Source organism: Capsicum annuum, chromosome 7 (assembly GCF_002878395.1).
Source record: "Capsicum annuum cultivar UCD-10X-F1 chromosome 7, UCD10Xv1.1, whole genome shotgun sequence".
Classification (NCBI taxonomy): domain Eukaryota; kingdom Viridiplantae; phylum Streptophyta; class Magnoliopsida; order Solanales; family Solanaceae; genus Capsicum; species Capsicum annuum.
Genome location: NC_061117.1, coordinates 174,912,496 through 174,924,394, shown reverse-complemented (window position 1 = coordinate 174,924,394; position 11,899 = coordinate 174,912,496). Strand labels below are relative to the sequence as shown.

Here is an 11,899-nt window from a genome sequence, read left to right as displayed (position 1 = left end):
CATATCCGAAAAATGTGATGTATTCGGAAGAATGTGATGTATTCGTATGGATTAAATCAAAAAAATTTAATAATTATAAAGAACAAATTGAGAATATTTAGCTCTAAAAGGATTGATAATATTTATTCATACAACCTGTTGGCAGACAGATATATTGAGTTGCTAAGTAAATCCAATGTCAACCAATCAGTTTCTCTAAATCAACATTGTAACTTTAATGTCGAAAAATGACATGTGGCAATGTTTCAGTTAATATTACCGATAACAACATGCAAAAGAAGGGTAGCAAATCACATGCAACAATTAATGCAAATCACATGCAACAATTAACAAGCTGCATTAGTTATATCACTAACAATCAGCAGCAGCAGCGTGTAGGTGTCATACTTCAGCAAAATACAAAAATCACAAACCTTGGCAGAAAATTTCAGGAAAATATGCAAGTAAAAGCACTATATCTTTATTAGAAATGGTTATCTTGGTTTAACAAGTATATAATAACCAATTAAAAGTGCAGAATTTATTCCATCCAGCTTAACCTAACCTTACATATGGCGTTTGCATCCAAAATCTGATGATCATATTTTGTGTACCCATCATACAAAATTACAAAGGCTATAACAAGCCCTTGCAGATGGCACTTGCATTCAAGAATTAATGATCATACTTTGTGTACCAATAAGGTAAAATGACACAGGCCACCACAATGCATACCTAAAGTCTAATAATTCACATTGGCTTAATAATGGAATAGAGATATACAACGGTATGTAACCAAAAGCAGTTTCATCACACAGAGACCTGGTAAAACTATTAAAGTCAGATCATCAAGAAAATTCAAATGTAGGTTTTGGCATGGACATTGATGAAACATTTTGATGTAATGCAGCAGTTTGATGTACATGACCAAGCTTTTGGATCCAATGATGAAGCCCTTTCTTTTGATCTTGACAAATTAACTTCTGAATAAGGTTCAAAGTTCTATCATGAGCGACTGATGATTCAAACTACTCCAGTACCTTCAGAATCTACCAAAACTCAGGTCTCTTTTCAGGTTTCAAAGCCCAACATAGTTCAATTAAAGCTCTCATGGCTGAGAGGGCAGTCCCCATGAATAGGTGGTCTCATATTCTGAAAGGTCTCAAAAATAAGTTCTTTTAGGATTCAATATATTTTTAATTCACAGTTTATGAAGAAGCATCAAGAGAGGGGATTTGCTGAGAGGACAGATGGAGGGGTTTGGGGGCATGTGGATTGCTATCACATCAAAGTGTGCAGCCATGTAGAGATCAAAGTTATTTATTCCACTATCCACAAGTATGTGTTTCATAACTGAATATAAAGTCCATAAATAACAAAATATTACAAGAGTTTCAGAAATATATGAATAAGAAGGTACCAAATGTTAGATAATACTTGTTTACAACAGCAAAAGCAGCATGTACTGGTGTCACATCTTCATAAGGAATGGTTTCAGCCACCATTTCCCATAGAATAAGTCCAAAGCCATATATGTCAACTTTTTTGCCGTATGATTTTCTCTTGATCATCTCTAGTGCCATCCAACGGTAAGTTCCTGGGCCATCAACCAGGAGATCACAGTATGCCTCCTCACAAGCAATTTTCAGGTGAAAATCCTCATTGATAAGAATATTCTCTGGTTTGAGGTCCCGATGAATAATGCCATGCGAATGAATATATTCCATTCCATGAGCAATATACATGGAAAGTGCCATCAATTTTCAGGGCTAGGGATTTATGATCAAGCTTGTGGAGGTATGCTCTCAAAAAACCCTCTGACAGATACTCCATAACAACACAAAAAATTGGTGGTTGTTAGCATGCACCTATGAACTGCATTAAAGGGGTCATATGAACCAAATCACAAAGAAATTTTATAAGGACGACAAGTTACCCTAATTGCTCTACTGTCTAAAAATGACTCTCTAGTTATAGAGGCAAATAAGGGAACTAACAGGGCTGTGAAACTTTTATAGTAGGTCAACCAGATACTTTTGAACAATCAAATTACATTTAAACCATTTGTCAGACTTGAGACATAAGCAAAATTTCTATCTTACACAACCCATTTCCCCAAACGGATACTCGAGTCAAATACAAATTATCGATACATATCATTGCATCTTTTGACTGGCTGCTCGAGCCTCTACTATATCTTCCTTTAGTTTCTGCACAGCGCTAGTATACGTGATCGCGTAGGATGGGCATGAGGTACTACTATATGATTGTTAGAAAAAGAGAAAAACAAACTCACCTTGGTAATGTACTTGATGACCCCTACAATTCTTAGGACTCGAGTTCAGGATTTAACAGGTATTCAAGACCATGAAGAGTATACTTCTTAAATCTTCTTCTGAGTAAGTGGGGATGAACCAATAATACTTGTCCAGGCTGAAAACCTGATGCATATAATAACAACCTTAGAGGGGAGAAATGAGATAGATTTACATACGACACAGATGAAGGTAATAATAGCACAAAATCAATAAAGAACTTTATCTAAAAAAGACATCAAACAACTGTACATGGATTTGTGCAATCAGGAAAAAAAAGCAAACAGCCTAGGCTGGAAATGCTTGGGATTTGGTCCTTTCTACCAGTAACTTATTTTGCTGTGTCCAACACCAACACCTTCTTTCAATAAAAACAACATATCCTTGACATTCATTTGAATACTCAAGACCAGTGATGTATTCTTTATATGTCCCATATTAAGGGAACAAGGGATCAGCATACTAATCATGTGATCCCTTTTTGAAATTAATACTAATCCTGTGATCTTTGAAGGAGAATGTATCCAGGACCAATACTAATTGACTGGAAAGTTTCAGACAGGTGATAAATAAGTTGACCTTAGCAATTCAAATAACGAAAGGCATGTCAATTTGATAGTCAATAGAAATACTTTGGTTTAAGGTTACTCAAACACGACCACTTAAGACACTCTTTTCAGTACTTTGGTACTGAGGTTTCATGCAATATCTTGTCTCCTTGATTAGGTTCTCCATATTCCCCTCTCTTAAATAAAAACCAAACAAGATAAATAGCAGTACCAACTATTTTGACAAGGTTGGTTCCTCATATGGTGAGGCATATCATGGATTCTAAAAGTAATGCGATATAATGCTAGAGAACAAAGCAACTGAGATACAACAAGCAGGTTAAGAAGCTATATCAATTCTTGTTCCAAACTTTTCTACCTTATATGTACATGCATACAACAATGCACCACTTCTTTATCTGATCTCCTCTCTATTTAGAAGTTGACTAAAACACAGGTGGGTATGAATGTGTAGATATAGTAGATATACATGTACTGAATTAACAACTAAATTTGTTTTAATTAGTCCTATCCATACCTAAGTTTTCCTCTTTTACCATTTTTTGCTACGGAGAAGTTTTATGTTCAACTTTCTACAAGTTACGTTAGAGTTATCATAATTGTCATGCTTAATTAAAAATTATCAATCCAATGTCAAATATATAAACCCTAAAAAATGGAGCACATTGATAGCACCTAGTAAAAGATTGACTCCCTTGCAACATTATCAATTTCAAAAAAAATAGAGAGAGACAGACCCTGTGCAAAAATTCTACAGCGGACGCGGCAAACTCTGCCTTGAATGAGGGAAAAAAATACCATGAAGACAATTGAGTGCAAAATACATGTATATGAAACTACAATGCCAATAAAGGTATGCACAAAAATTGAACGACTTTATGACAGTGAGGCATAAGTTGTAAAGATGATAAAATCTTTTTAAAACTTCAATTTTTGTAAACTTCTAGGTTAGATGTTCCGATTGTCGGTCTCCATAAGTACATTTATCTTGTACCTCTAATAAAATCAATGTACAAGTAGTTGATTAACCCCAGAAACTGATTGAGATAAGAAACAATGCATTCACTTTAAAAACAAACCTAAATAACATATGACACATTTGGAATGTCAATACCACATGTTGCAGCATCCGTGCACACAAAAATACCACCTTCCTGTTGGAAATCAAGCAAATTCTTAGTGCGCTCCTCCATAGAGCTATCACTAAGATAGCAGAAATATTCAAGCCCAACTTCTGTCAAGATTTTAGCAATAGCTTCCACGGCCTCTAAAATATTTGCAAAGACCATGTCTCGACACTCCAAAATCTATGTAGAAGAGTAAACACTATAGGTAAATTCACTATGTCTACGAAAAGAACTTGATACCTGATAACAACGCATACAACTACTTACAGAGGGCCTTGCTTTAACTTATCAAGCAGTCTGTCCTTCACTAACACATCTACTCCAACCCTAGGGATAGATGAGTTCTCTTCACTGGCTATTAATATAGCAACCACTTTGGCGCGTCGCGGAGCCAGCCAAAGTGGAAATCATCAAAATCCAGTGAGCATCCACGATTATGGCACGTCACACCAAGGCTTAATTTCAAAATTGTTAATTTCTAGTGCACCAACGCGATTCTACCGCATCGCGATGCCTTTCCAGTTCGCAACCAAGGTGGCAACGCGATTTCCACTGCGTCGCGCCATCAAGCAGTTTCCCGATTGTCCAATTTCCAGTAAGCTGGCATGATTATGGCGCGTCACACCAGCATGTAAAATCAGGATTTTTCAGTTTAATTTCAAAGGCAAAAAGGGTATTTTCCCAACCCCTATATATACTCCTTAACACTGGATTTGGCCTCATTTTACCCAAAATATCATTGTTTTCTCTCAATTCTCTTCAACATCAAAAACTAGGATTTCTATAAAATCAAAACCCTTCCTTCTTCTTTAAGATAAATCAAGAATCTCTCCAAGAACTTTCAAGAAAGAGTTTCTCTAAGGTATGCAGATGTTGATTCTTGGGTCCCTTTCATGCAAGAAGCTCAAGAACCCTTTTCTAAATTTCAAAGCTTTTATGTTTATGAGTTTTCATGATTCATGTGAGTTGAAATTGATGTTCATGCTATTATTGAGTTGTGATTCATGTTTGTTTATAAGGTTTTCAAGCCTTGACCTTAGTATGTGATGTTCATGTGATGTTCATGATAAATCCTCTTCAAATTGCTTGTTAAGTGATGTGTTCATGTCAATTAGGTGTAGAAATTGTTGAATAAGCAAAGCATTCTCCCAATATGTTTGATAAAATGCTTATGTGAAGGAATTAGAGTCATTCTAGCATGTTGATTAGAAATCCTCAATTGTGTGCAAGCCCATGCATGCCAAGTGTTTGTTGAAAAGCCTTAGTGGATGAATTGTAACATGATAGCATGAAATTCCCCAATTATGTGCTCTTCGATACATGCTAAGTGTTTGATGCAAGATCTTGTTGAAGGGAGTATGAGCCAATAGCATGTCTCCCTATACTATCACATGTTTATGATTCCCAAATGCTTAAAGAGATGTGATTATGATGGTGAAAAAATGTACACGGTCTTGATAATTCAAGAATGGTTATGCATTACATTTATGTTATCGAGTCCTGGGGGTATTTATACCCAATAATTTAGCTATTGTCTAGAGCCCGTGTCAGTTTTCACGATAATTCCAGTTGAGCCATGATTCTCAAAACTCAGCGAGTTATAGAACTCTGTATTCTCAGACAGATACAAAATTTAAGAAATCTCAGTAATCTCTGTAATCGTCGTAATCTCATTATCGCTAGTAATCTAGCCTCAGTTCTGTACCCAACTCAGATCTAGTAGTATTCAAGTGTTCAGTTCTGACCTCTGTAGTGATCGAGTACTCTACTCAAAGCTCAGTGTCGTTCAGTTAGATAACGAGGTTCAGTAGTATTCCGTCAGATACGTAACCAACTAAATTTAGCTTAACTCAGTCGGACCATTAGAGAAACATGATCAGTATCAGATTCAGCTTAGTTTGTGTTCAGTTGAGAATCAGTTCAGAGTCTTTCAGTTGGGAGTAGGAGCTAGCACCGAGTGAAGGCAGGGATGGCAGCTCCCCGTCAAAGAGACAGAGATGTTAGGAGCAATCCTTGAACTCTAGAACAGCGTAGCCACCGCAGGATGCAGAAGTCACCCGTAAGGAAAGGCTAGTAACCCATCAGATAGGCTTGACTATTATATTGCCTTAGGCTTGACTTCCTGTGAGGGTCACCCGTCAAATAGGCTTGACCAGAGAGGTCTTTACCTGTGGAACGGTATTGACACTCTTCCAGCTGAGGTTACAGGTTGGACCCCACCAGTTGAGATTTGGGGCATGTCAGTTAAGTGACTACTTCCCACAATTATAGTTTTAGAATCAATATTCAGAAATCAGGACTATCAGATACAATCATCTATCTCAGTGAGGAACGCAGATAGCTCCATTGATTCATGGACCACCTGTCAGATAGGCTTGGTCCCATATAAAGTTATTCTGTATTAGATCTAGAGATCACCCGTCAGATAGGCTTGATCTCAGTCTCATATTCAATTGAGTAATCTCATTATCAGATCCCAAGATCACCCGTCAGATAGGCCTAATCTTAGTCTCAGATTTAGTTGAGTATTCTTATTATCAGATCCCGAGATCACCCGTCAAATAGGCTTGATCTCAGTCTTAGATCCAGTTGAGTATTCTTGTTATAAGATCTAGAGGTCACCCATCAGATAGGCTTGATCTCAGTCTCAGATTTAGTTAAGTAATCTCATTATTAGATCCCAAGATCACCCATCAGATAGGCTTGATCTCAGTCTCAGATTCAGTTGAGTATTCTTCTTGTCAGATTCGGACATGATCATCTCTTATCATTGATAGTAGATTCCAGAATCATCAGTTAGAGAGGTTTGATCTTCGATACAGTCAGTCGAGAGTAGAAAGCTCAGAATTCAATCATTGATATGAGTAGATTCAGTTAATCAGTTTCAGTATTATCAGTTTTTGAGATCACTCGCTAGATACGACTGATCTCAACTCCAGTACTCAATAATCAGTATCAGCTGATTCAGTGTTCAGTATCTCAAATATTAGTAGTGAGTTCAAATAGCAGTAAAGTAGTATCCAAGTTTCAACATTTTGAGTCGCGATGATTTTAGTTATGGTTCATCCATTCATGCATGTGTTCTCATTCAGTGCTCTCATGATTATTCAGTTAAGTAATTGTTCATACATAAGCCCTTGCATTTAGCCTTACCTCATCTTCATACTCGGTACATTCCCGTACAGACACATTTGCACTATGGTGTTTTATTTGACACCATAGGTTCAGAGGCACGAGATCCAGAGTACCCTTAGCAGTTCAGTCCCAGCCAGCAACAGTAGACGTAGCCGTGAGTCCTCTTCATTCGAGGATGATCCTTTTATCATTTTTATATCAGATTTTATTTATTTTCAGTAGACAGAGTAGTTGGGGACATGTCCTATCAACTCCACTGTTCAGATAGTTTAGGGGCTTTTCAGACAGATATATCAGTATTCAGTTTTCAATTTTGAGTATTTTCAGATGTTTTGAACCTTATGGCCAGTTGCTGCATTTATTATCTATATTATGCAGTGTTCAGGTATAGATATTAGTAGAGGTTTGGCTTGTGGTCCTTCGGGATCATGAGCACCGTGTGACATTTTGGTTCCAGAAAATCATGTCATTACAGACCATTGCATCAGCTAGCAAATATAAGAATGGTGCCAATGTCATGTTGATTCATGAGATTCCATTAACAGTGGCACTAATATATTAATTTAATTGGCCTATATTTGTCTTACTTTCCTTTGAAAAAGCATAGTCGTATCTTCCCTTTGATCTAGGCCGATACACACAGCTTTCTTTCTATGTAGAGGCCCTAACGCTCAAGTACTGCATGAAAAATTTGTTACGTCCATGAAATCTTAGAAACTAGATAACAACACCAGAAATTTATTGGTCTGCAATAGTTTATTGTTCAGATAGAAGCTTCAAAATTAATCAACGATGTGATCTTGTAGTAAGATTATAAAATTACAATGCCAACAACTTTCTAATTTATAGGGGAACATCAATTAAGTCAATATAATTTAAAGTAGTAAAGAGACTGAATCATGTATGTTCTACCTCATAATCACGTATTCAAATCATCAAGTGTACATGGCTGACAAACATTTAGAAATAATAAAACAGGACACCAATGAAAATTTTAGCATTATTTCGACAGGAAGATGGTCCTTCAATATTTCTTTTACCCTTTTCGAATTTTCCCTCGTGTCATTCTTTTGGACCATCACGGATCTGCAGTTGAGCAGAGAACACCTTCTACTGCATAGTCATGATCATCAAATAGACAAACACATCAAAGGAGGATAACCAACGCACTGTAATTGGACTCCTCACATTCATTGTGAATTCCATCAGACCACACAATTAATCCAAATGCCGATTCAAGACCCTTCACCTACTCCAACCCAACACTTCCACTACTGCTGCTAAAACTAATCTCGTATGACAAACTACTCATTTCCTCACTAAAATTGAGCTTACTTGGAGTCACCTTCACCTCCATGGATGATGGTGCATTTACATTTTCCTCATACACCGTATTTAAATTCCTCCCCATATTTTTAACCACACGCTTGTATTTTACAATACTCTCGCTCTTGAAAACAATCGAGAATGATGGATAATTCAATTCCACCTACTAAATTCAAAGACACAACAAATTTACCATCTTTTGTTGACAACCTTTTTTTATTTTTTTTGCTTTCCTGTAGTTAAACTATATTTACACCAACAGTATTGAACTATGTGCAAAGAAAAAATAAATAGAAAGTACAATATCATAAACTTCAGATAGTTGTCAAAAATAAAGATTTGAAATTAGATAGATAGAAAGAAAGAAAGAAAGAAGAACATTCAATGCCTAAAGCAAATAAAACCTTTAGTTGACGCCCAAAATGATCTTCCATCATTGAGCTGATGTTCTGGGGAGGTGAGCTGATGTTCTCTGTCCTCCCCATATGAAATGGAATCAGCGGAGATGCCCAAATTGTAATATAATATAATCAACAGATAGTTCTTCCACGTCCAATCACATCAGCCCGCCTATATGAATTGAATATCCTACCTGTCCACATCAAATTATTAAGTCGTGAGATTTCAAAGTGGATGACATAAACTAAACTACAGAAAGTAGGTTTTTCACGTGAAGTTCTAAGCATAAGCATAGGAAGACACATCTGATGCGAGATAAGTGCAATAAAATGTTATATTTAAGTTGTCTATTCATATTGAGATTTTGTATCTAAGACTATACAAGCAACCAATAGTCAAATCTGCATAAGTATTTTACAGGTTAATAAAATCTCTGGTAATATTTTTCCTGGGCATAACTTACCATTAGATTTTTTTTAATTCTCTAAAGTTCCACAAAAAGCATTTCGCTTAACAAAAAATCTTTCTTATAAAATGGAAAAATGTAAAAGACTCTTCAGGATGAAATTTGAATCTTGTTCAGAATAGCTCAAGATCCTGACTCTGTGATCGCTGCTAACAAAGATGGGAATAACTGGGAACTGATATTCAGAAAAAACATGCATGACTGGGAAGTGAATGAGTTGTTAGATCTTTTTGCAAGACTACAACAGTATCACATCAGTCGTCAGACAGTTGACAAGCTCAAATAGGGGGTATCATATTGGGGTGTCTACACAGTAAAGAAAGGTTACAATCAGTTATGCTTTTGAAACCCCTTAATAGATAACTGACCCTGGAGAATCATTTAGAGGACTAAGTTACCTCTTAAGGTTGTTTGTTTCACTTGGACAGATCTATATAAGGCATGTATTACCCAAGAAAATCTAAAGAAAAGGAATTTCCAGCTACCAAGCAGATGCTATACGTGCAAAAAAGAGGTTGAAACCACCAGACATCTGTTAAACATACAGTGAATGGATAAATCCAAAGAAACACATACCTGTTGCTTCAAAACAAGTAGAAATGGTTCAAAATCCCCAATTTAACACTGCATGTCAAATAAAATTTCATAAATTCAGTCTGCATGATTAGTTGGTGGAAATTCTAATAACGAACTAATATAACCTACAAATCTGTACTCCAAACAAAGCATGAAGAAAAAGAAGGAAAACTGAAGTGGAACATCTGATAATCCTTTAATGTTATCAGATGACATTCTTCAGTACATATCTTTCTAGTTCTGAGTAGTACTAACACCCACAAGCTTCGACGTCATCATTAAACTCTGAATCCAGCAAAAAATATTTAAATCCTAAATAGCAAGACTACTCCATCATATACCTAGAATTCCAAATTACCACTTCGATGGTAACAAAGAAAAGAGACCCAGTTGGATTTGGGTGGATTGTGTGGGTTACAACATACACTACAATAATTGTGGGCTGCAGTGTATGAAGAAGATCTATAAAGAAATTAAAGATCTGTCAGTGGTGAAGTAAGATAAGAGAAGAGAAGAGGAAGAAATTGGAAAGTATAAAGAAATTTCAGAAAAGCAAAGAAAAGGAAAGAAGAAAAGAAGAAGATTGCAAACTTGAATGAAGATGCACTACAAAGCTCAGTAGGTTGGTGCAAACAATGATTCTAGAAAGTGTTGTAGAAAACACTAATTGTGGATGGGACACTGCCACATAGGAAGATATTATTGAGAATGAAAAAACAAACTTACCCTTGGTCGTTCCATTGGTGATGTTTCTATATAGTAGAAATTTTTATTTTGTATGCACATTCATTCCTTTTCGTTTAGGTTCATTCCATGTGGACTGATCTAATTGGATAGTAATATTATAGTAACTTTTGTGAGAATATTTTTTTGCTCTCTCTTCCTCTTTCAATTTATAGTTTGTTCTCTGTCTCAATTTAAATAAGATAGTATGACTTGACACAAAGTTTAACAAGATAAAAATAGACTTTTAAAATTTATGATCTAAATATATCATGAATATTTTTATGATTATAAATTATTTCATTAAAAATAAAATAATATTTTAAAGAAATATGTCATTTTGTAAAGACCGACAAAAAATCATTTATATAAATATAGAGATAGGGAGCAGAACCTTTAGCTTTTACACTTGGTTCAAAATAAATAATGTTTTACATAATAAGAAGGTATTAATAGTTTTTTTTCGGGAAAAAGTTAATCATATTTAGATAAGTAAATTATTATATAACTAAAAAATCATATTAAGTTGATACTCCCTTCGTTTCATTTTGATTTGTCCTCTTTCTAAAAATATTTATTTTAATTTAGTTCTTCCTTTGATGAAATCAAGAGAATTTTATTATATTCTTTCAATAATACCCTTAACATTAAATGACTAAATAAAGTGTATTTACTTAAATTTATATTTTCAAAGGATAATTAATGAGGCTAATTTGGTAATATAAGTTTCTAATTAATATTTTCTTAATAGATGTGTCAAGTCCATAGGAGCCAACTAATATAAAACGAAGAGAATATTATTTTACTTTTATAAATAAATGAGGATGTCTCATATTGGTCGTTCACATGATTGTTTATGTCATTTATTACAAGAATTTAATCACTTGCACTCCACAATCTATATTCTAATTAATATTTTAAATAGAAGAGCCTTGGAAGCAGGTAATGGTCGTCATGCCTGCTTCCAAGGGCAAAATAGTCTTTTTCTGAAGTCTTTTTTCAATTTTACTACATGATGCTCCACCGCCTCAACCATCTCTCACTGCATCTATTCATATCCCTTATTCCACCACCTCATCCATCTCTCAGTCTGTCTATTATTAGCCCTTCTATCAAATCTTTACTTTTGTAGCTATTTTGGTTTTCTTTTTCCTAATTCTGTTTCTCGGTGCTACAGTTATTGCTATTGTTTTTGTTGAAACTCATGTTCCTCAATCTTTCATTTAGGTTAATATATTTTAATACATAGAAGAGCCTTGGAAGCATGTGATGATCGTCATGCCT

At 35.2% G+C, this 11,899-nt stretch overlaps 1 long non-coding RNA gene across 1 annotated transcript; it reads right to left on the bottom strand.

Annotated features, from left to right (window-relative positions):
• Positions 1-1,283: 1,283 nt before the first annotated feature.
• On the bottom strand, positions 1,284-10,620 carry LOC107878079. Its single transcript, XR_001676717.2, has 5 exons — positions 10,234-10,620; positions 9,893-9,940; positions 8,856-9,043; positions 2,276-2,420; positions 1,284-1,854 (listed from the first exon to the last, which is right to left on the bottom strand). It is a non-coding gene; the product is annotated as an uncharacterized LOC107878079 (long non-coding RNA).
• Between the last annotated feature and the right edge of the window lie 1,279 nt (positions 10,621-11,899).